Source organism: Mirounga angustirostris, unplaced genomic scaffold, assembly GCF_029215605.1.
Source record: "Mirounga angustirostris isolate CCGP_5_RB_7025 unplaced genomic scaffold, mMirAng1.0.hap1 SCAF_15, whole genome shotgun sequence".
Lineage (NCBI taxonomy): Eukaryota > Metazoa > Chordata > Mammalia > Carnivora > Phocidae > Mirounga > Mirounga angustirostris.
The window spans coordinates 3668871-3693072 of record NW_026991723.1 but is presented as its reverse complement, the minus strand read 5'-3'; the positions used below and the strand labels follow the sequence as shown (position 1 = coordinate 3693072).

The following is a 24202-nucleotide window of genomic DNA, read 5'->3' as shown; positions in this document are numbered from 1 at the left end:
GGCACCCTCGGATGCTCCCAGACCACCTAGTGCCCCTCAAGGTACCCTGCCCCTTCCTTTGCACTACTGACCACAGTTCTGACTTAATTTTAATATATCTTTGCTTAGATGAGTATATTTGATGAATGCCTGTCTCCCCGAGGAGGGCAGAGATGGTATCGATCCATCTTTCTTTTACTTTTTAAATGAACTTGAAATTTTAGGATGTATTTAGGTTTACAGAAAGATTGCAAAGACAGTACAGCGTCCATACACCCCACACGTAGTTTTCCTGTCGTATCTTACGGGACTACGGTACATCCCTCACAACTAGTGAACCAACAGTGACACATTATTGTTACCTAAAGCCCACACTTTATTACTTTCTTTGGATTTCCTTAGTTTTTTACCTAATGCCTTCTTTTTATGTTCCCGGACCCCCCCCCCCAAGACACCACACTATATTTAGTTCTAGTTCTTATGCCTCTTTAGGCACCTTTTGGTTGTGACAGGTTCTCAGATTTTCCTTGTTTTGGATGACCTCGACAGTTTTGAGGAAGACTGCTCAGGTGGTTTGTAGAAGGTCCCTCAACTGGGTTGTCTGATGTTTCTCCCATGGTTAGACTGGAGTTATGTATTTCGGGGAGAAAGACCACACAGGGAAAGTGCCATCCTCCTCACATCAGATCAAGGGTGCATGCTATCGACGTGACCTATCACCATTAGCGTTAATCTCTGACACCTAGCAGAGCTGGTGCTTGTCGGGTTTCTCCACTGTAAAGGTGATCTCTCACCCCCTCCTCTCCCGTCCTGCCCCTTTTGGAAGGAAGAAACTCTGTGCAGTCCACACATCGGGAGAGGGCAGGTATGTTTCAACTCCTAGAGTGCAGAGTATCTACAAAGTTATTTGGAATCCTTCTGCAGAGTAGAACTGTCTATTCTCCCCCTTTTATATATTTATTCAATCATTTATTTTTGTAAGTATGGATTCAAGGATATTTATTTTATGCATCAGGTTTTAAACCAATACTACTTTATTCTATTGCTCTGACAGTCCCAGTGTGGCCACTGGGAACCCTTCCAGCTGGTTCCTGTGCCCTGTTCAAATGCCTCTAGCATTGTGGTTTTTGTTTTGTTTTGTTTCGGGGGGGGGCACTTCCTTATTTCTGGCAGTAAAGATACTGCAGGTTTCTCAAGTATGCTTCTTGTTCCATTCCCAGACTCTCTCATTTCTCTATTCCTTGTGATGGACAGTGGTGTTAGAGACCAAGATCTGGGCACAAGGTGTGCTCACTGCTCCTAGGATGTCACTGCCTCTAGATCCTCTCAGATGACAGAGAGAGAAAGTATGCATACAAGTACACTTCAGGGTATCTGTGCACCATCTGAAGTATTTCTCTCTATATATCCATCTGCATCTATATTAACCTAAACATGAGGTCACACTGATGTCTCCATCCCTCTGTTCCTATTTTCCGGAAGAGAAAATGGTTGAAAATTGGTATAATTTCCTCCTTCAATGTATGGTGTAATTCATCATTGAAACCATTTGAGCATGGAACTTTTTTTTCAGGCAGGGAGGAGGTTATTAAATTATTGACTTAAATTGAAGAGACAGGGCTATTCAGGCTATTTTTCCTTCTGTGAGTTCTGGTAGTTTGTGTCTTTCAGGAATTAGTCTGTTGCATGTATGTATGTCGTCATATTTGTGAGATCAGAATCTTCCACACTATTTGGTCATTGTCTTTTTGATGTCCATGAAATTAGTAGTGATGATATCTCTTTTATTTCTGATACTGGTAATTTGTCTCTTCTCTATTGTTTCCCTGTTTTCAATTTCAAGGATTTCTGCTCTCAGTTTAATTATTTCTTTTCTTCTTGCTTTAGGCCTTATTTGCTCTTTTGTTTTACAGTTTTCTTTCTTTTTTTTTTTTTTAAGATTTTATTTATTTGACAGAGAGAGACACAGCAAGAGAGGGAACACAAGCAGGGGGAGTGGGAGAGGGAGAAGCAGGCTCCCGCTGAGGGGGCAGCCCGATGCGGGGCTCAATCCCAGGACCCTGGGATCATGACCTGAGCCGAAGGCAGACGCTTAACGACTGAGCCACCCAGGCGCCCCTGTTTTACAGTTTTCTAAGATGGAAGCACAGGTTATGAATTTTACATATTCCTTTCACCTAATATTTGCACTTAACTCCATAAATTTCCTTCTAAGCACTATTTTTGCTAAATCCCATAAATTTTAAGTTGCATTTTTACTTTTGTTCTGTTCAAAATACTTTTACATTTCTCTTCACACTTGTTCTTTGATCCACAAAGTATTCAAAAGTCTGTTGTTTAATTTAAAAATATTTGGGGATTTTACAGCTATCCTTCTGTTACTGATTTCTAGGTTAATTCCACTGTATTCTGAGAACGTACTTTATATTATTTTTTATTCATTTAAGTATGTTTACATATGTTTTCCAAGAATGTGCTTTGTCTTGATGAATGTTCCATGTGAGTTTGAGAAGAATGTGTATTTTTGGGTTGTTGGATTGAATATTTTATGAGTGTCAAGTAGATCAATGGGATTGAAGGTGCTGCTCAGGTCATCTGTATCCTTACTGAGTCTCTATCTACTTAGTCTACCAATTACTGACAAGGTGATGGAGATCTCCAATTACAGCAGTGGATTTGCCTATTTTCCTTTCAGTTCTATTGGTGTTTGCCTTGTGTATTTTGATGTTCTTTGTTATGTGCATACACATTGAAGATTGTTATGTCTCCTTGGATAACTGATCCTTTATTGTTATGCAATACTCCTCTTTAGCCCCGATAGTCTTCTATTTTCTCAAGTCTGTTTTAGCTAAAATTAATGTACCTATTCCATCTTTATTTTGATTGGTGTTAATAGGGAATATCTTTCGCCATTCCTTTATTAATCCACATGTGTCTTTACATTTAAGATAGGTTTTTTTGTAGACAACATACAGTTGGGTCATATTTTTGACCCACTCCTATAAACGCCGTACTTTAAGTGGTACAGTTAGAACATCTGCACTGAAAGTGATTATTGATTTAGTTGGACTGCTATCTAACACATTTGTAACTTTTTTATTCATTGCATTTGTTCTTTGTCTCTTTGTTCTCCTCTTTTTCTGCTTTCTCTGGTTTTACTTAAGCATTTTATGTGATTCCACAGTAGATCCTCCCAGCATAACTTTTAAAAATTTTTAGTGGTTGCCCTGGAGTTTACAGTATACACTTAAAACCTAAATTTGAAATCTAACTTTCAAAAGACACTATCTGCTTCACATACAGTACAGTTACCTCCTAACAGCATTCTTATTCTTCCCTCCCAACATCTGTGACAACGCTGTCATTCTTTCCACTTACAGACATGTGAGAACCCCTAGTATGCTGTTACTTCTATTGCTTTAAATGACCGATCTGCCTTATAGATCAATTAAGAACAAGAAAAGTAAAATATTTTATTTTACCTTCACTTTTTCCTTCGCCGATGCTCTTCCTTTCTTTAGGCAGGTCTAAGTTTCAGATCTCTATCCTTTTCCTTCTGTCTGAAAAACTTCTTTTAGTATTTTTTTTTTTTTTTTTTTGGTGGGGCCAGTAAGCTGGTGGGCAATTTTCTTAGTGTGGGTTTGTCCAAGAAAGTCTTGATTTCTCTTTCACACTTGAAGGATACTTGAGCTAGTTACAAGTCTAGGTTTGTGCCTGTGGAGTCTTCTTCAACACTTCAAATATTTCACAATGCCAGTTCTGGTTTGCACAGTTTATCAGGGGAAGTCTGCCATAAATAACTCTTCTCGTTTCTCTGTGCATAGGGTCTCCATTCCTCTCTGGCTTTTTTCAAGATTTTTCCCTCTGTCTTTAGGTTCTTTCTGTGGGTTTCCTGGATCCTCAATGTGGTGACTGTATTTTCGCTTCCCCTTTAGCATGCTTTGTAATTTTTTGTTGAAACCTGGAAGTGTTTGTTTTTTTTGTTTGTTTTGTTGTTGTTACTGTTGTTGGAAACCTGGCAGTGTTGAATCAGGTAATAGGAACCGAGGTGTGAGGATTTACCTTCCTATACTAGGATTTCATGCTTTCTGTAGCTACGGGGGCAAGACTACATATTCTTCTCTGTCCTGTTTCTATGTCTTCTGTTGCCTTTGGGTTTCCCCGACTACCCCTTCTCAGAGGACTGTTTGCTCCTTGTTCTTTCAGCTGCCATCCAGTGCTACGCTATGCCCTATTGGTGTGGGGGTAAGGCCCACAGGAAGGGGAGCTTCCCAGAACACTGCCATTAACTCTCAGGCTCTCAGTGAGCCAGGGCCACAAGGCTGTGACCTTCCCAAGTGTTACTCCAGTGGTCTAGCTTCTTTTTTTTTCCCAGCCCCACACCCCGTTTCCTGTCTGCTATGTTCCAATCCATTTACCTGAAGCCTTACCCCCATTAACAACGGGTGTGTGAGTTTTTGGCCTTCAGGTGACACAAGGAGGGGGGTGGAGTATGAAGAATCCCTTTGCTTCAGCTGGGACACAGCAGTGACAAGGTCTTCTCCCTGGAGAGGAGCCTCTTGTGGGGAAGGCTCTGGGTGCATTTCATAATGATTCTTCTCCTCCCCTTTCCAGTCATGAGGGGCTCTTTCTCAGTCGTCGCTGTAAGAACCTCAGGACGTTTGTATAAGTCATTTCTCTCATTATTTTCTTATTCTTCTTATTTTCTGTATTTCTGATGTTCTGATGCCTGGGTCTTGCTGATCCCAGAGAGACTGCCCTTCGCAGGGTAGGACAATTTCTGCAGACAGTAAAGGTCTCTCTCTCCTACAAGTAAGCCTTTCTTATCCCAGCCAACCAATCCCGCATCCACCTCCTCCACTGGGCTCTCACACCCTAGGGCCAGGTCTCTGGCAACTGTGGACAGTGAGCGTAAAGACTTCTTCCTTCATGACAATCATTTCCATGTCTGTGTGTCTTACCACACCTGAGTAAAACATTTCCCAAGTATCATTAAAATGAGACATTTAGAGATAAAAAACCAAGCAGGTGGAGGCCTTGTTTAAGTCTGCAACCCATGGGAGTTTCTCTCTCTCAAATTAGCCCACATTCAGCCTTCAGAAATTCACCAAAATGGCCATTTAAGAGCTCCTTTCCTATCCCCTAGTTTATAAATTGCATGTGCATTGGAAGATCTCAACATACCTGATAAAAAACAAAGCTCTGGATCAGCTTCTGGTGGGGACCTGGGCACGCTGCAGGTGTGGACCCATCTCCTTGCCCCTGAGCTGTATGAAGCTGTACAGAGCCACTGAAGGAAAATGCCCACTGCCGCCCTAATGTGCCCCCAAGATTTCTGCCTCCCACCTTCTGAGTCAGCCTGTGCTGAACGTGACCTCCCATGACCTGGGGGCCTGAACAGTGTGAGCCGCAGGGGCCACCCCCCCCCCCAGTGGGTGTGCATTTTACTACATCATTGTCAGTTGCCAACTCGGGCAGTTGGAAGCAAACCCGCCATAAAGTCAGTCCCTGGTTATGAGAAAAATATTTACTCAGAAATACTGGCTATGAGGGCGCCTGGGTGGCTCAGTCGTTAAGCGTCTGCCTCCGGCTCAGGTCCTGATCCCAGGGTCCTGGGATCGAGCCCCGCATCGGGCTCCCTGCTGGGCGGGAAGCCTGCTTCTCCCTCTCTCGCTCCCCCTGCTTGTGTTCCCTCTCTCGCTGTCTCTCTCTCTGTCAAATAAATAAAATCTTAAAAAAAAGAAAAACACTTGTGTGAGAATTCGAATATTCTTGTTTGGGGAACTCACTGGGCTTGCTACCATTTTAAACAGAAATATCAAGTCGTCGACACTGTTTTGAATCCTGAGGTTTGTGATCTGACCTCCGCACCTGTTCACTGATGTCCCCCAGGTAGCAGCCTGGTGCCAGGCACGTTGTGGGAGCTCAAGAGGAATCTGTCACCTGATTAATTAATAAGAAATGCACGGCTAAGGGATTTTCACTATATTGTAAAATGGTTCACTTGTTTCAAAATCATGTCTCTTACAAAAACAGTCTAATCCAACTTGGTTTTAAAAATTTCCCTGCTTTGTACAAGAAAGAAACAAAATACAGTCAATTCTCCTTGTGTGTGGTAATCATGTCCTAAAAAGCTGCCCTGAACACCAAGTTAGTGGATAAGGAACCACTGCTTCGAGAGGAAACACAGGCTTGTTCTTGGGGGTCTGTGGTCATACACTCCCATCAACCAATCAATGCACAGTCTTGTTCTAGGTGTGTTTCTGCTTTAAGACACTTGATTGAATATTGTTAATTAATTAACACTGGGCCCATGGCCAGCAAAATGGCAACCCCTTCCCCAAAGGAAGCCCATCTAACATGTATTTTCCCCAGAAGGCATATCACAGCCTCGTGCCCATGGGGCACCATGCAGCACTCCAGCGCTAGGGTCACAGGCAGGTTTAAACTGCAAAGTCACCAACAAAAGGCAGAAAATTTTTTTTAAAATGTGAAACTCGATTGACACAAAGATGACACGTGGGCAGAGTGCGCCTCATCCGCCTCAGCGGGAGCGTGCGTGGCCCGGTGAGTCAACGCCCTGACGCCGTCTGCACGTCCGAAAAGGACCTCGAGAGCCCGTGAGCTTCGGGTCTGCGGCCTCGAGTGAATTTCAGCGAGTACGTGAATTCGCAGACACAGAATCTGCGACTCGTGGGGACTGAGTGTACCCTGTCTTATAGAAGATGCTAAATGTAAGTTGTAGATTCATCCTTCACCCATTTTGAGTGACTTCCAGAACATTCACAAGGGCATCCACGGTCACACACAGATGAGATGGGCAAGTAGTTATTGTAAAATGCATACAACGGTAAGGAGACAGAAGTATTGCAAAACTTAAACCTCGCTTAGTCTTCGCTCCTGACGACCCTGTCTTGCTGTTATTTGTCAGCTCTGCAAAAATTTCCTGGCATCCTCAAAAACATAGGTTTTATATACATATATCAAAAATCGGTCCACGGCATGAGACAAGTCTGCCTGGCCCACTATTACAGATTGATATTTGCTGTAGGCCAGCCAATCAATGTTGTGTGCCTAAAACAACACGACAACATGCAAAGTAAACAAGAGAACGAGTGAGTAGCCTTTGCCCCCGGAGGGACCCGAGCCTAAACATCAGCCCTGCTGCTCACCAGCTCTCTGGTGTTGGGCAAATTACTCTCCATACAAAGGATGTGGCTTTCACTTTATGTGGAATGTTCTTTGAGGAGATACAAGGGCAAAAAAAAAAAAAAAAAAAAAAAAGAGGAAGAAAAAAGGTAAAATGGCAACATTTGTTAATTATGAGTGTGGCTGCACTTTTCTGTATATTTAAAATTTCCCCCCAAAAGATGGTTGTCATGAGGAATAAATGAGGTCATCTGTGATCGAGGCCTGGGGCTGGGCTCCTGTTCTTTTTTGCAGTCTGACCAGAAACAGACTGAGTGCAGGGAAGGATCTTGGCTACTGCTACAGCCCCAGCACCGAGCACTGTTCCTGGCTGCTAGAACTTGGTCAATAAATCAATGTGCTGAAGAGATCACAGAGCCAGCCAAGGAAACAGCCCTGCTTGGCCACACAGATCGGAGAGGCTGGTAGAAGCAAAGAGTGCCACATGAACTCTTTTTGGTCATTCTGAATGTATTTTCTGTTTATTCTTAACTGTTCCTGCAGAAACTTAGTCGTTTAATAAAAAATGGCAAACGCTCTGTAAGATAAATAGCAAAACATCAGATAGCATGCGTGTTGACAAAGTAAGGATGTCACGACCAACTGCTCTCTGAAATAACCCCACAGAAGGACACATGCCAGGGAATCAGTAGTAGACACCTCTAACCCCAAACACCAGATTGTGGGAGCAGGACCCAATGCAGCAAAGGCTCACCCCGGGAGCATGAAGACCCTCAGGGAACATGGGGGCAGCTACAGACCTTGGGCAAAGCCCACAGAGGAGGGCTCCCACAGAGCAGTGGAGGATCAACCATGTTTTGAGGGCAAAGAAGAGATTCTGAATGGCTGGCAGGCTCCTTGGGAAGAAATAAATATTAAGCCAATTCTCCCTCTCTCTCTCTCTCTCTCTCTCTCTCTCACACACACACACATACACACACACACACAGCATTACTGAGAAGAGGAAAACTCTGCTGGCCTGGAACCCACCCTGGGCCACTCCCTAACATGACTCATTTCCAAGGGAGGAACCTGCCCTGGGTCTGCACAGTGACACTAAGAGAACCCAAGGAGAGAAGCAGTAAGAGAGACAGGTGGGGCATAAAGAACATTCACCGGAAGACTGTCCCAAGGGGCAGATGAAGTCAAGGCCACACACACAGCCATGGGATCAAAGCACTTACCAGAATAATCGCTTGGTTAAAACAGCAGCTCAAACCGGAGATGCAAACGTTAGTGGGGGAGATGGGGAGGCAAGGAGGGTCACGAGAAGTCAGCGGCAGAGGTCGGGGAAGGTGGGAAAGCAGAGGGAGAACAGGCGCTTGGTTATGAAGAGCACGAAGGACAGGGTGGAGTAGCTCGAGAAAGTTGAAAGGCAAATCCACCAAGAATTCAGCACAAAAACACTAGAAAGACAAAGGAGACCCCAATAGGCAAGATCCATGTCCCCGAAGTGTTCAAGTTCAATGAAGGAATGGAACAGACGTTTAGAGCTTTAATTAAAGTCACTTTTCAGAAGCCAGAGGACTTCTCCCCTGGATTCTCTAGCCCGGGAGCCTATCAGGGAGCGTGAATGACTGACCTCAGACCTCTCCCCGGCCACCCTCGAAGCCGGAGGATGGGAGCCGGTCCCGAGAGGCCCGTGTGCCCAGCGTGAGCCAGCCGGTCCAGCGGGCTTGGGGCTGGGGGCGGGGGCACATGGACCTTGGGCCACAGTGCCATGGATGGTAGGAAGGCTCTGATGGTCTACCCAGAATCGGAAGGCCCGAGCAGGGCTACCCCCCCTTCCAGACACCTGCTTCAAAACCACTGCAGACGCTTGTCTCTGGTGCAGACGCCGTGCCCACCACCACCACCGTGGCGGAGCCCCAGGACACCTGCTGCCCGAGGCGTTCCTCATGCAGGAATCCTAAGAGGTCTGCGTTCCTGAGCAAGCTCGACTCACAAACCCAAGAAAGCTCTAGACCACAGCAATGCTTCTCCACCCTGACTACAGCTTAGAATAGCCTGGGTGATTCATTGTTTTAAGTGCTTGGTGATGGAGCTCCAGCCCCAATTGCTCAGAGCCTCCCGGGGGGGGGGGGCAGCCGTCTGTGGGGTTTGGAAGCTCTCCCGGTGACTGGTGCAGCCGGGGGGGGGGGGAGCGGAGGAGGGGGCACGCAGAACCGCTGCTCCAGGCCGGCCTCCCCTGCACCGAAGGTTCTGGGGCTCCACGCTGACCCAGACAGAGCCGGCCTGGGGTGGTGAGCAGTAACACTGCTGGGGAAGAGGCAGCAATGTGCAGGCGGCATTCCGGCAAACACTTGCCCTGAAGGGGATCCTCACCCCGAATCCTCAGACACAGCAGCACTGCGAACACAGTCCCGCAGGTGAGAGCGCCCGGCCCCGGGCTGCCTCGGCGGGGCGCGGAGCTAAGTTTAGGAAGCCCCTGTTGCTACACTTCCTGACAACAGGCTGAATCATGAAAGAAAGTTCTAGAATTCCCCAACCCTTCAGAACTGCTATCTTGTGCCGCTTTATCTCTCGCCCAAACAAGCAGCACAGGAATCCAGAAACAGGCCAAAGTGCACGGATGGAGGGCGAGGCAGGGCTGGAGCCTCGGGGACAGGGACAGGCGCCCAGCTGGGGCGGTCCCGCCTGGCGGGATGGGCACCTGTGCGGTCAAAGTTTCCCCAGGACGCCCGCCCCTCTGCTCAGCACACGTGAGCACACGGTGCACACTCCCGGAAATAAAGACCTTGCTTTCTTGCACGGCATGGGATCTGCACGATTTTCTTCCTTCTGCCTTAGTTGGAACGTGTTCCCTCTTCAGACGTCCCTTTCTAAATGGACAGAAACTCCGATCTCAAATATTTTGAGATAATGATGCTGGACTTTTTTTTTTAACTGCAGAGAAGTGAACAAGTACTAAGGTTTTCTCCATTACCTCAAAATCTTCTTGAACAAGAAACTAGTTGATTCTTCCAGAGCTATACTGAACCAAGTATGCTTACCTAAGGACACGTCACTTAGTAACTCTCCAAGGCTGTGTTCCCTCGGGAGCGCGCCAGGGCAACAACCGGAAACCACTCCAGTCTCTCTGCGGCTCATGCTGACCCGTCACTGAGCTAGGCTATCCTGGTGTGTGTGTGTGTACCCGCGTGCGTGTGATAGGTGTGCTCTGTGCATGTGTGACATGCATGTGCATGCGTGTGTCGGGGAAGGCTGTAGTGCAGATGTCACTATGCAGATGACTGGGCTGGGCCAGATCCTGTGGGCAAAACTCTGGGTCTCATCGGAAGGATGTGGGCGCCCTGGGGTCAGAGCCCTTTAAGGAAACGGGAGGCATCCAGGTCCCCATGTGGAAAAGTGGCAACTGTTACAATCCACTCTCCACAGGCAGCATTTTCGGCGGCAGGGGGTAGAAGCTTGTGTCCCCTGACTCCGGGAAGAAAGAGCAAGAAAGAGCATGGGGCTAGCCCGTGCGGCCACGAGGGAAAGGCTGCTCCACTCTCTGCCCCCCACGGAGCGACGAGCCACGGGGGGCTCCCGCCCTTGAATGCATGGCAGAGGACTGATCTTAAAACTATTTCCCTTTAGGGCGCCTGAGTGGCTCGGATGGTTAAGCGTCTGCCTTCAGCTCAGGTCATGGTCCCGGGGTCCTGGGATCGAGTCCCGCGTCGGGCTCCCTGCTCCTTGGGAGCCTGCTTCTCCCTCTGCCTCTCTCTCTCTCTCTGTCTCTCACGAATAAATAAATAAAATCTTAAGAAAAAAAAAACAAAACTATTTCCCTTTAAGTACTTGAAATGTAAATGACCACATGTGGCTGGCGGCGCTATACGGAACCACACGGTTCTCGGTCCTTGGCAGGGAAGCAAGGGAAAGGCCTCTGTCCCTACCCGGGTCCGGTGTCAGCAGCGGAACCCGTGACCGACATGATGGGACAGTTGGGGATCATCCTGCAAAGTCACCTCGAGACATCTCTCCCTTTCAGACATTTTTCCTCCTGAGGCCAAGTGTGGGCTTTCTTTTTACTAAGGGGAGAGACATTTTACTCCAAATACCTACACCAAATAGCAAATAGTCACTGTATCCAAAGCATACGTGATACATTGAAATGTGTGCATACAAAGCGATGCTGAGCTGGGAGCACAGAGCACGCAGACATGTCTGTAGCACAACCTCCAAGTGGAAGTTTTAGAAGTGCATGGCAGGGCCCCAAATAATGCCACGAAGTGTTCCGGTGCTTTAGGGCAGGAGGGAGGCCATGACCCTGTGAGGCGGGTGTGTCCCTGTCCAATGACTGGGCACAGGAGGACAAGCACATGCCCCGCTTGCTGCTTGGTGAAACCCAGCAGGCTTCCCAGATGCATCGCTAGAGAGCAGTGGGATTGCTTCGGAGTCAAAGTGACACTGTTCGGTAAGGGCTACTCTGTTTCTGTGACCCTCCCACGGTCTTCTAAAATCATGTTGCTCCTAAAGGACCCCTTTTTTCACTCCCTGGGCGAACAGAGGTTACTATGTAAACGCCTGGATTTCCCCGCACCGAGCCACGACCATCCTGCAGGCAAGCCAGAACGTTGGTGCTCTGCACCGTGCATCTGTGAGCCCCAGAATCCTGCATCTGTGAGCCCCAGACTCTTGCATCTGCAGGCCCCAGAATCTTGCACCTGGAATCCTCCAGCTTCGTTTTGGAGATGCGCTAGCAAGCAAGAACCTAAGTTTCCGTGAATGATGGACTCCAGACCCACGTGCCTTGTCTGCCTCTGCCAACCATGCTGCCCCCAGGGAGGGACTGGAGGACCACTTCCGGGGTCCTCCAGTCCCTCTCTGGGGGTAGGGACTGGAGTGGTCCTAAAAGTTCTGTTACAAATACAAACATGGACACGTGGGATGAGTCCTGGGAGCTCCCCGTGGGAGTACAGCTCCGTGTCCCACGTGCGTGCGTGGATGGACAGAGTCAGCCCCGGGGAAAGCACAGCCACAGACTGTCCCCAAATGGCCCACAGTGACAGCAAGCCCCAAGTCACCATCCGCTGCAGCCGGCGAGGCCCCGAAGCCACGCCGCAGCCACCAAGAACCCAGGGCCTCAGCTCTCAACCCTGAGCGAAACTGTTCTAGTCCTCGTGAGAAAAAACCATCTCAAGTAAGTACAGGGGAGCTGGGGTAATGCTGAAGAGTCATCTGACAAGTGGAAACCGTGCAATGCCCTCTGACAGGCCAGTGTTTCTATCAGACCCGGGCGCACATTCCTTCCCGGAGAATCATTCCTCATGCTTGCACCTCCTGCCAGTCTGCCGGCTTGTGCAGTGAACGCCCCGACCTTTGGGCTCACACGCCTTCTTCCCCAACTTCGGACATCCAGACCTCGTGATGCAAGTGCGAAAGGAAGGGGGTGTCCACAGTGTGACGACGTGTGAGGTCTCGCTCTCCCCACGCGCCCATACACAGGTGTGGACGGACCAAAGGCACACACAGCCACCATTATGCCCAGCGCACGAACACATTCAAACTCGATGGCAATTTTGCTAGGCTTTAAAGATGTGCCTGTGTGCTCTAAAGCCCTGCTCACCTGTTCTCAACCTCAGCTGCTGCACTCGGTGGGGGAAGGGGCGGGAGCCTTCTCGAATGTCCACAGGCGAGCCACCTGCCAGGGCACGCGGGAGGGCCCCAGCTGCACCACCTCGAGCAAGCTGGCAAACCTCTGGAGGCCCACCTCCTCGCTCGGGGACCGACATCCAGTCACGGGGGATGCTCTGTCCTGTGTCTGCTCTCCCCCAGTCTCAGCCCAAGCAAACCTCCTCATTTTATCAGTATCACTGTAAATACCAAAAACTTCTGTGTGCAGAGTCAAAAGGTGCATGTCACTCCTTCTCTAAACTGATGTTACTGCCCTCCCCAGGTAACAGCCGCTCACAGTCGGTGCCTTTGCTTCCAGAACACGCCGCGTACTTGTGCGTGTGCTGTGCATACCTGAGCGGACAGACCTCCATCGAAATGTAGGAAATAATCCACGTGGCCTCCTTCGTCATGTGTATGAATGTGTTTTAGAAAATACATAGCGATGGGGCGCCTGGGTGGCTCAGTTGGTTAAGCGACTGCCTTCGGCTCAGGTCATGATCCTGGAGTCCCTGGATCGAGTCCCGCATCGGGCTCCCTGCTCGGCGGGGAGCCTGCTTCTCCCTCTGACCCTCCCCCCTCTCATGCTCGCTCTATCTCATTCTCTGTCTCAAATAAATAAATAAAATCTTAAAAAAAAAAAAAAGAAAATACATAGCGATGTACCACAACTCGCTTTTTCACCGACTATAACTTGGACATCTTTGTATCTTGGTCTACAAAGATCCCACGTTTTTAGAAAGACCACCACACGGGATTACAAGGCATGGACAGAGCACACCTGATTCAACCAGGCCCTCTTGTGATGTGTATTTCTTTTTTCCTTTCTTTTCCTGTTTTTTTTTTTTTTTTTGTATTACAAAATGAAACGTAGCAACGAATTACTGTATGCATATATATTGCTTCATTTTTGTGAACTTACATGTGTAGTAAGTTCCTAAAAGTGAAACTATTTGGTCAAAGCACATGCGTGTTTTAAATTTCAGAAGACAACCCTGCCTGCGTCCACCTGTGTGTCTCTCTTCCCCCACACCTTGTCACACAGCAGACCCTTAAATCAACACTCACAGCAGAGAGGCAGGGTATGTCCATGCACTTTGGGCTCATTTGCCTTTTTAATTGCTTGTCTGTATCCTTGGTAGAGGTTTCTATTGGACTGTGTTCATTTTTCTCACTGATCTGAAAGAACTCACTGCATGTCAAGGCTATTGGTCCTTCACCACGGACACTGAAAATAAATCTTCTGCAGGGTTTTTGCCACCTGTTTATACATTCTTTATCATTTGTATAGAAACTTGCTTAAAATGTTAGGAAATGATACTCATCAATCTTTTCCTTGGTTTCGTATTTTCTATCATATTTAGAAAGGCCTTCTTCACACCATAATTATTTAAAAACTTGCCCAAGTTTTTCTTTTATGATCTTGTTGTTATATTTTTATCTTCTGCTCAGCCTGGAACTTACTTTGGTATAAGAAGTAAAGGTTTTCCAAGGCCACTAACTAATACCCCATGCTCCCTTCCCTGACAGATGGCAGATGCCCTGCTTGCCTTGCACTAACATTCCACACTTTGGGCCTGTTTCTCCACTGTCCACTGCACCTGTGTCTTAAGATCCCGTGGAACCCGTCTCCCCTTACCCACCCTGTGTTTCATTGTGTCCCTGGGTCTTCTCATGGTGAGGCCCGTGGAGTCCCCTTGTGCTCTTGGCAGCAGGTCACTGTGAGGAGGAGCCAGGCTGACCCACCACATCGCACGGATTTGTGTGTTGAAGTCCTAACTTCCCAGGACCTCAGAATGCGACTTTATTTAGAAAGAGAGTTCTTACCCAGGTGATTTAAGTTCCAATGAGGCCATTATGGTGGGTCCTAATCCAATATGACTGCCGTCCTCATAAAAAGGGGAAGTTAAGACACAGAGAGGCACATAGAACGAAGAAGGTGTGAGGACACAGGGCGGACATGCCATCCACAAGCCAGAGAGACAGGCCTCCCTGCTGACACCTGATCTCAGACCTCAGGCCTCCAGAACCTTTATGTAACCCCCCCCCCCCCCCCAGTCTTTTGTCTTTTGTTCCAGCAACCCTAGCAAACGAATACCATTCTTCTCTGGATGGATATGCACGTGTTTCCAGAGTTTCCTTAGAAGAGATGAGCTGGAAGGGTTAACTGGCGCGCGCTCGCGTGTGTCTGTGCGTGTGGGTCTGCAGACACTGGTACCCCTTGGCGGGAACCCCACATGGCCTTCTGCCTTCCTTCTAGAGTGCATCCTTTCCCAGCAGCTTGCGAGCTGCCTTCCGCTGACCGGACCACTTCAGTTCCGCCTGCATCACAAGTGTTCCCCCAATTGGACGCCACTGATTTGGAAAACGTCCCTTCCCCCTGCTCCATTCCACGGGTCAGGAGGCCTCGTACTCCCCTCCCAGCGCTGGCGGCAGAAATGCCCGCAGGGAGCAGCGACTCTTCCCTTTGTGGGGCGGCCTGCGGTGTAGACGGCGCCTCGGGGCGCCCTGTCAAACTAGCTTCCATGTGGCTCTGGTTTACTCTGATGGGGAACCTGGAAGTAAGCTTCACGTGTGTTGAAAGGAGCCAAAATGTGAAAGCATCCGGCGTTCTCATATTAACCTCTCATTGGTTCAAGACTTGTTGTCCAATTCCTATTGAATTAGCTTAGTTTCCCAACACAAAGCTGGCACACTGAGCTCATGTCTCCCCTCCCCCGCCCTGCCTCCTTGGGCTTCCTCGTGTCCGTGGACAGGACTCTCCACCTCCTCGATAGGCACCATGGCAGATCCCTGTACGTGCCTTATCAGAGCAGCAGGTAAGAATCACGGGTCTGGATGAGCCGCACATCGGTTTGAGGCTTCAAAATCCAGTGACACCCCTCAGCAGTTGGACAAGTCACTTCACCTTCTCAGCAGGCGAGTGAGATGGTCCCCAAGCCCCCTCCCACCCTCACACCCTATGCATCCTTACACGTGCTTCTGAGCGAGCGATGCTTCTGGACCGGCCACATCCTAATCGTCAGCCCAGACGTGACAGGGCAGCCCTCTCCTTGGGTGCACTTCCTGCCTGAGCCCCAGGGTGGCTGGGGCAGCTCCCCAGGCCACCGCGAACCCCAAAGCCACGCCGGGCCTGTAGTCCAGGCCGCTCTAGCAAGCTCCCCTCCTTCCTCCTCGCTGTCACGTCCTCCACAGCTAGGACCATCAGCTGATCGGGGTTGCTAAGAAAAGGAAGTGGTGGAGCTCCTCTCCAAGCCTGTGCAGCAGCTATAAATGCCGAGAAAGGCAAGAAACAGCATTAAGACGGTAAGACAGACTGTGAGTCCGTGACCATGATGGGAAGCAAGGGAGGCATACCGCCAGCGGACGGCAAGCTGTTGCCCCCCCCAAAAGACAAAGCAAGATGGGCTCAGCCTGGCGAGGGAAACCACAGTCCACGTGCAGGAGGGGGGCAGCCGTGAAGGGGGAGCGGGCCCAAGGCTGTGGTGCCCTGGGAATGCCAGAGCCCTGGAGGGCAGGGGTGGGGGGGGGTCGGAGCAGCCAGGCAGCCCAAACCTCTCCAGCTCCTCGGCCACTGCCCCCCTTCCCTGCTAAGCAGTCCCTCCGCAGGAAAGACACACGTTTGGAGACGCAGGGCTGCAGCCCACACACTGGTTCCTGGTTCCTGGTTCCCCCTGCCCTGTGCATACCTCACCCTTCCTATTGCAAGGGGACAGGCTCAGTGAGAGCCACAGAACAAATGCAGACCCAGAAAATGAACTCCTAGGGCACCTCAGGGGAAAAAAAAAAAAAAAGACCAGCACACAACCTAGAAACACCAAGCACAGCAGGAAAGCTCGCTCCATAAAGGAAAGGCACCAAATGAGCCAACAGATGAGCCGATACCAAAGGAAGACAGAGGCTATGGCGTAAGAAGACAGTGTCTGAGCTGGAACCACTAGGAAAAACCACAAAAGCCAAATGTAAAAAGAATAAGGGATTAACTACGTTCCTTAGAAATTAACCACCTGCTTGCTGGAATATAACAGCTTCTGTAGACGGACTTTGTAACAGGATGGACAGGGCTAAGATCTTTCTCGAGATGAGGAGTAACCTGCTGGTTTTGTGAAACATAATGCAAAGGGCAAAAGAAGGAAAAAAAATGAGAGAAAAAGTGCATTCACTGCAGCTTTGTTCATAAAAATTAGGTGGCTGGTTAGCTCGCTTGGTGAGAGGCCTGGTGTTAATATAATATCAAAAATTGGTGGGGGGGGACCCTCGATGTCTGTCAGTAAATGAGCTTATTTTCTAGTCTGTGGAATAAATTGCAGTGATCACTGATAGGAAGACCTCCTCACCCCCAGGCATGTGGTTGATTAGAAAAAGAAAGTTGCAGAATGATACTAGTGTTAAGAACACACACACGCACACGCACACATACAACGCACAGGACCAAGGCTGGAAGAAAACACACCTCCCTCCCACAGAGGGTGGGCTGGGGCAGAGGGAGCTGGTCAAGGTGAGTGTTAGTGGTACTGTCAAATCTGAATTCTTCCCTGATGGACACGTACTGGGGCATGTCGTGCACTTAACACATTAAAAAAAAAAAAAATGCTAGAAGCTTCTCCCAACTTGGACGTCAGAGAAACGCACTTTAGAAGTAGTACTTACTCATCTGTGACCTGTTTGGGAGTGCTATTACTAGCCTCCCCCCAAGATTGCAGAAGATTCACAGCCACTCCCTTGGGAGAGGCGGAGACGGCCACGTCCGTCCTACCCACAGGCCAGGAATGGGCGCTGCACCCGGGGTCCCCGTGGTGCCTCACCATGAAACCCCCTGTGATCGTTCCATTCCTACAGACCAAAACAGTAGTTTCAAAACAGAATGGGACTTGAACCCAAAGGAGCTTCGGACCCCTACTCTCACCCACTGTTGACAAAGATACTCAGGAAGACCTATAACAATCAAATGATTCAAATATTCTTAGCATTTAAGATGAAAATAACCACAACATCTACCTCCACCCAAGCAACACCCGAGGATCTTATAAAGGGGCAGCAGGAGGTCACCGATCATTTCACAAAGTGGACTTCAGGAGCTCTGATCCCCAAGATGCTCTAAGAACCAACGGAGGTGTGAGTGTGTTGACAGATGCCTTCCCTCTCCGGGCGGGTCACCTGCACCATGGCTCCCCTCCCCCAACAGCTACCTGCTCAGGCAACATGATTCCATCCAGCATCTCGTGACTAGCGCAAGGGAAGTTCCCCTGGGAATGTCATTTAAAATCACACAGCACACGCTTCAGGACCAAGGGATCCAGGCCAAGCATCTGAAAAAAAGCAATGTGGGCTCCCCATTCCTGGGAAAATACATGTTCCCATCAACTGAATAATAAAACACTAGTGTCACGGCAAATACAGAGGTGACAGGAAAACGGATATAAAATGCAGATGCCAGGGCGCCTGGGTGGCTCAGTCGTTAAGCGTCTGCCTTCAGCTTAGGTCATGATCCCAGGGTCCTGGGATCGAGTCCCGCATCGGGCTCCCTCCTCGGGGGGAAGCCTGCTTTTCCCTCTCCCCCTCCCGCTGCTTGTGTTCCTGCTCTCGCTATCTCTGTCTCTGTCAAATAAATAAATAAAATCTTAAAAAAAAATAATAAAATAAAATAAAATGCAGATGCCAAAACTGGAATGACCATATATTATATATAATATACACATCACACACACATATATATATACACATATATATATCTTACAGAAATAAAAAGTTTTGAGGAAATGCTTTCAAAAATTTTTACCATGGGGCGCCTGGGTGGCTCAGTTGGTTAAGCGACTGCCTTCAGCTCAGGTCATGATCCCAGGGTCCTGGGGTCGAGTCCCGCATCGGGCTCCCTGCTCCGCGGGGAGCCTGCTTCTCCCTCTCCCACTCCCCCTGCTTGTGTTCCCTCTCTCGCTGTCTCTCTCTCTGTCAAATAAATAAAATCTTAAAAAATAAAAAAAAAATAAAATAAAGAATAAAATTTAACTGGTGCCCTGGGGCGCCTGCGTGGCTCAGTCGTTACGCGTCTGCCTTCGGCTCAGGTCATGATCCCAGGGTCCTGGGATCGAGCCCCACATCGGGCTCTCTGTTCAGCACAAAGCCTGCTTCTCCCTCTCCCACTCCCCCTGCTTGTGTTCTCTCTCTCGCTGTGTCTCTCTGTCAAATAAATAAATAAAAAATCTTTAAAAAAAAATTTTTTTTACCATGGATTTTTAATGGGTACACTGTACGTGAATGCTGCCGATCAGAGGTATGTTAAGACCCCAAAGGTAGAGCAAAGATCTGACAGGCACTTTGCGAAAAATGTCTTTAGTCAAGCAATTTCCCCGGACAGGCTTCCCTTATTAATATGTGTGCAGCGAGACAGGGGAAGCCATCAGACTCGAGCAAGAAGATGAGGCGTTCCAGAAAAAAAAGAGAACAATGGAACGGATCGATCGCCTGGTTTACATGGTGCGGCGGGAAAGCGAGTGGGGGGGCTGGGTTTGCGTCAGAGAGTTGGGGAGACGTTGTCATAGGCACAGAGCCTGCTGAGAAGACAGAGAGGCAAGAGTTTACCCAGGAAAAACAACAAAGGGGTCCAAGAAATAACCTGGAGCCATATTACACGCCTCTCTCTAGCAATCAGTATAATCACAATCAATTCCAAGGAGGCTTCTTAGCCCCCAGTTACGGCATGACTACCGTGGGTGGTGGTGGTCTGGGATTGCCGAGTGCTCCCTTCTCAGGGCAGGAAGTCGACAGACACGGTCTAACACGGACACATCAAAACCAAGAACAAACGAGCGTATTATCAGGAAATAAGGTGGAGAATTCTAGAAGAGAGAGCTAAAAAGATGAAAAGATTGCTCTGGGGAGCAGCACTGGAGGGTGGGAAGGTATTGTTATAAAGCAGAATTTCATAAAAGCAAAACTCAACTCTGGCCACACCAAAGCATTTCCACGACAAGTTAGCAGAAACAGACAGCTTTAAGAAATTATCAGGCTGACCAGAATGCAATGAAGATTTATCAATTAAGACAAACAGCCGTAGTGGGAGAGCAGAAGGTCACATGTTGGACATTTAAGCGCTTGTTGTAGCCACACAGGGCATAGATAAACAAGCCAATATCTAAGTTGTGGCTTTTTCTAAAACTGGGCCTGGGGCCCTCGGCCATCCTTCCCTGCTCCCCACTCACTGTTTTGACCATCCTGGGCCTGTGCCTCCCTTAGCCTCCCGCCCTGGGCCCCTTCCAATGCTCCCGCACAGCCCTGAGGGGGCTAGCGCCTTCTCCAGCCTCAGCGCCCGGGACCCCAGTGTCAGAGGGAGGGACCCCAGGACAGATGATGCTGCTGACCAGATACCATCCGTCATAAAAGCTGCTAGTCCACCCTCCTTCGTAATTGGGGTGTCACTGATATTTGTTCAATACCCGGTTCCTCCTCCCAACCATCAGCCTTTGGCAGCCTCCAAAACCCATTTCTGGTGGTTTCCAGAAATGGACAGATCAAGAGAGAGCCATTTTTGATTCGTTAAACCTACTGTAATACAACTTCAATATTCTTTCCTGTACTCGTATGTTAGGCCTTAGCTAAGTGTGACTGCATTTAAGATTCCAATTCAACCACCTTTCAAGATCCATAGGAAAAAACTTACATAATTAATTTCTAAAGGCAAACAACTCTCAAATGGATACGAGCTAACATTTTGTCAGACAAACTATAAGCTCCTAGAAACTGCTGTTGGGCGCCTGGGTGGCTCAGTTGGTTAAGCGACTGCCTTTGGCTCAGGTCATGATCCTGGAGTCCCGGGATCGAGTCCCGCATCGGGCTCCCTGCTCGGCGGGGAGTCTGCTTCTCCCTCTGACCCTCCCCCCCTCTCATGTGCTCTCTCTCTCAAATAAATAAATAAAATCTTAAAAAAAAAAAGTTTTAAAAAAAAAAAAGAAAGAAAATGCGCCTGCTAATATAACACCCAAATGAATGAATGAACTTCTCCTTTCAAATCCGCTCAGTCTAGTTTCATACTAATCTTTCCACAATTCTTAGCCAAAAACAAAACAAAACAAAAACCTGCTTTTCTAAGTGAAAAAGAACCGACCTGTTGAAAGGCAAGGCAGAAGAGCAAGAGATGAGGCACCGTTAATTTGGGCAATTTTAATTCCAGTCTCTCAAGAAGACTCTGCCTTTTGACTTCAATTGTTTTAAAAGAAAAAAAAAAAAGTTCAGTGCGTGAATGTTTAAAAAATAATTCTCCCCCAAGGGCCTAAAGAGTTCATTGTTTCTCTACTCATTTACAGGGAAACCAATCCAGAAAGGGAAGAAAATGTTAAAACTTGCAAATGGGGATCCGGGGGAGAGGAGTGAGGATGAAGCAAAAATTAGCTCGGATTGGGAAAAGTACTCGGCCATTCCTTAGGCACAGATAACAGGCAGACAGCGAGCCAGGCGTGGAGGGGACAGGAACAGTGGTTCTTCCAAAGACACTGGAGCTATAAAGCATGGCAGTACCCTCCCTGTGATCTTGCTCTGAAATCATCGACCTCGGAACCCTTGCTGTTTGAGAGCACTGTGTATCAGAAACATCCTATTCTCACCGGGATCTGTACTGTGATTGTTATCACCGAAATTTCAGCGAAGTCTTGCTATTTCAGACTCCCCGAAAAGGCACAACTGCCCATTTTAATCGCAGAAGGTGTGAGCTACTGCGCAGTAGAAATGCAATCTATTTCCGAAAGTAAACAATAGCCCCTAGGAGTCTTAAAGGGTCCCTTAAGTCCTAAGGCGCAAAAGCTCAGAGAAACAAGGTTTTGAGGTAAGTTTTAGGGAACTCACTTGGTGACAACATCTGCCCTAAACAGACACACAGCTATTTATAGTCTGTTTATTCCACTGAGCGGGACGAATCACACTGTTAGTGCAGATATATGAACGAGTGGGAATGTAGGAGGCTGCCCAGGGAGCAGTACCTTTCTAAATTCTGAGAAATGTTTTTCTCAGTACTGAAATTTAGAGCCTCAATTTGAATTCTAAGTTGTGAACAACCCACGATTCCAAAACATAGCAGCACAAGGGTTTTGGAAAATAAGTATGGACGCGCTATGTACTGCGTAAGTGACACCATACTTAAGAAGTTTTTGGTGTAAAAACAGAGAAATTAAAAAAAAAAAAAAGGAAAATAAAATAAAAACAGAGAAATCAGACCTGTGCTTAGAATACTAAATATGAGCCTAAAGGAGGCTACCGTGAGTTATTTCTTAAATACAGATCTAGCAATAAAATTATGTCAATTTCATCCCTTGGGAAAGGGGAAGACCTAAAGTATATACCTCAATTTTTACCCTAGCTCAAAACATTAAAAACATTCTAGTTATTAAGCCTATTTATAAAATCCTACCTCTGAAAGCACTCCACATACAGAGAATCCAAATCCATTTCTATTTTACTGCAAAATTTCTCTAAACACATCAAAACAAAAGTATAATGGAGGAGGGACAAAATTGTTTGATAAAATAATTTTAACAGACAGGATTTCTCATTAAAAACACTTAATACTCTACAAGTTTTTCAACGTTTTAGCTCAAGGATAAATATATTTGTGCATTATATGGACTTCTTTGGGGGGCGAGGCAGATCAATGAATTCAGTTGCATTTAATTGAAATGCTGTGTTCCTAGTAGCAATGAATTTGTTCTTACGAAAACAAAGACTTCAGCCTCTAGAATCATTTCCATTTCTTCCAGGAATTCCAAGTCATCACAAGATGAACTCCTTTTTAACTAGAAAATTGAGATGTGGGGCATCTCCAACTCCTAACAACGCGCTGACATGCTTCCAGGGTTTAAGGAAAGGAACGCCTGCCAGTTAAGGTTTGCTAGGGATCAGTGGAATCTTCAGTGATTCAGGCAAACTGATAAAAATAACCTGCAGCAAAAGATTCAAACGGTAACTTCTCTAGTGACGGGCTTTCTAGTTCTGGAACATTCGAGTAAACCTAAAACTGAACTGCCTTTGTGCAGTAATGTAGGTGGGCTTAACGTTTTGGAATATTTCGCCAAAACAATATTTAACTCAAACTTACACTTGGCTCTCCAAGTCCCTTGCTGGCTAATTAAGTTACTTTAGCATGAAAATGTGTCACAGTGAGCAATCCTGCTAAATTTCAGCGGTGGCTAAGAAAGTTTCGTGTTTTTATGCAACTGCTCTTTCTTTCCGTAGGAAAAGGCGTGGATATATTAAACCCTCCGCAGGCACAGAAGCATGTGCACCTTGAGTCACTCCCATAAATACAGTGGAGTTTTCCAGCGGATCTGAAAACGGCCAAACGAAAATGTGCGCTTTGGGCCCGCGCTTCTCCGAACCCGCGCCCGGCCTCGCGCTGCCCGGACAGGCGCGCCCGACCCCCAGACGCGCTGCGTCTGGGACAAAAGCTGGCAGCACCTACCGGCTCTGATTCACAAGAGTCGATCAGATCATCCCTCCTTTGGCAAAGGCCTGAGGCCCTGCGCGCATCTGCCCCGCCCGGGAGGCGGCCCAGACCTGGGCCCGGGGGTGGGGGCGCGCAGGCCGCATCTCCCCCGCGCGAGGGTGCCCGCGGGCCCCGCGTCCCCGCTGCCGGGCGGAGGGAGCGCGCGGCACACCTACCTGTGCCAGGTGAGCCGAGGGCGGGGCGCGGGGCGCGGGGCCGGGGCCGGGGCCGGGACCGCTCGGGGCGCAGCGCGGGCCGGCGCGCTCGTCCTCGCTCGTCCTCGCTCGTCCCGCTGCTGGAGTCGCCTCAGCCGCCCAGCGCGAGGCGCTTCCTCATTTTGGGCAACTTCCTTAATGCGCCCGGGCAGCCCCGCACTTCCTCCCGGCCGCCGCGCCCCAGCGCCCCGGGCCCGCCCCCCTCCCCACCCCCGCCGCTGCGCCCGAGTGTCCCCCCGCCCCGGAGCCGCTCCGACTGCCCCCGGCGCCCCCGCGGCCCCGGCCCGCCCTGCCGCCCTTGCGCCTCAGTGGCTCCGAGCGCCCCTGCGCCCCTGCGCCCCTGCGCCCTGCCGTCCAGGCGCAGCAGGGCCGCGCAAGGGGCCTTCCTATAGGACGAGGGGCGCTGCCAGCAACAGGACCCTCGGGCCACCTCGCCAGCCTGCCCCCTGGGCCTTTGAAGGGCCGACAGCACTCAGGGGCGCGCCCATTTCGCCGAGCCACGGCCTGGCAAGACCATCTTGCTCACTGTGTGGTGTATTCCCAGTCGCCAACCCAAGACGCCCCTGCTGACCTGTGACCACAAGGCCCTGTGCCACCCTGCGCCGGGCTCCAGGCGAACAGCAGACTTCCCTGCGCACCGCTGCACGGCCCGGCTTCTCCAACGCCGTTTTCTGAGGGCTCTCGCTATTTCAGGGCTCTTGACAGTGAGTTTAACTTGCTTCCTTCCACCCACAACCGGCCCTCATGCCTGGAG

At 48.8% G+C, this 24202-nt stretch overlaps 1 protein-coding gene across 1 annotated transcript in view; it reads right to left on the bottom strand.

Annotated features, from left to right (window-relative positions):
- Positions 1–23555, bottom strand: part of SYK (spleen associated tyrosine kinase) — a 77887-nt gene extending 54332 nt beyond the window's left edge. The window contains exon 1 of the mRNA XM_045882130.3: positions 23410–23555. The gene's annotated coding sequence lies outside the window, so the exon portion shown is untranslated. The remainder of the gene's footprint in view (positions 1–23409) is intronic.
- Between the last annotated feature and the right edge of the window lie 647 nt (positions 23556–24202).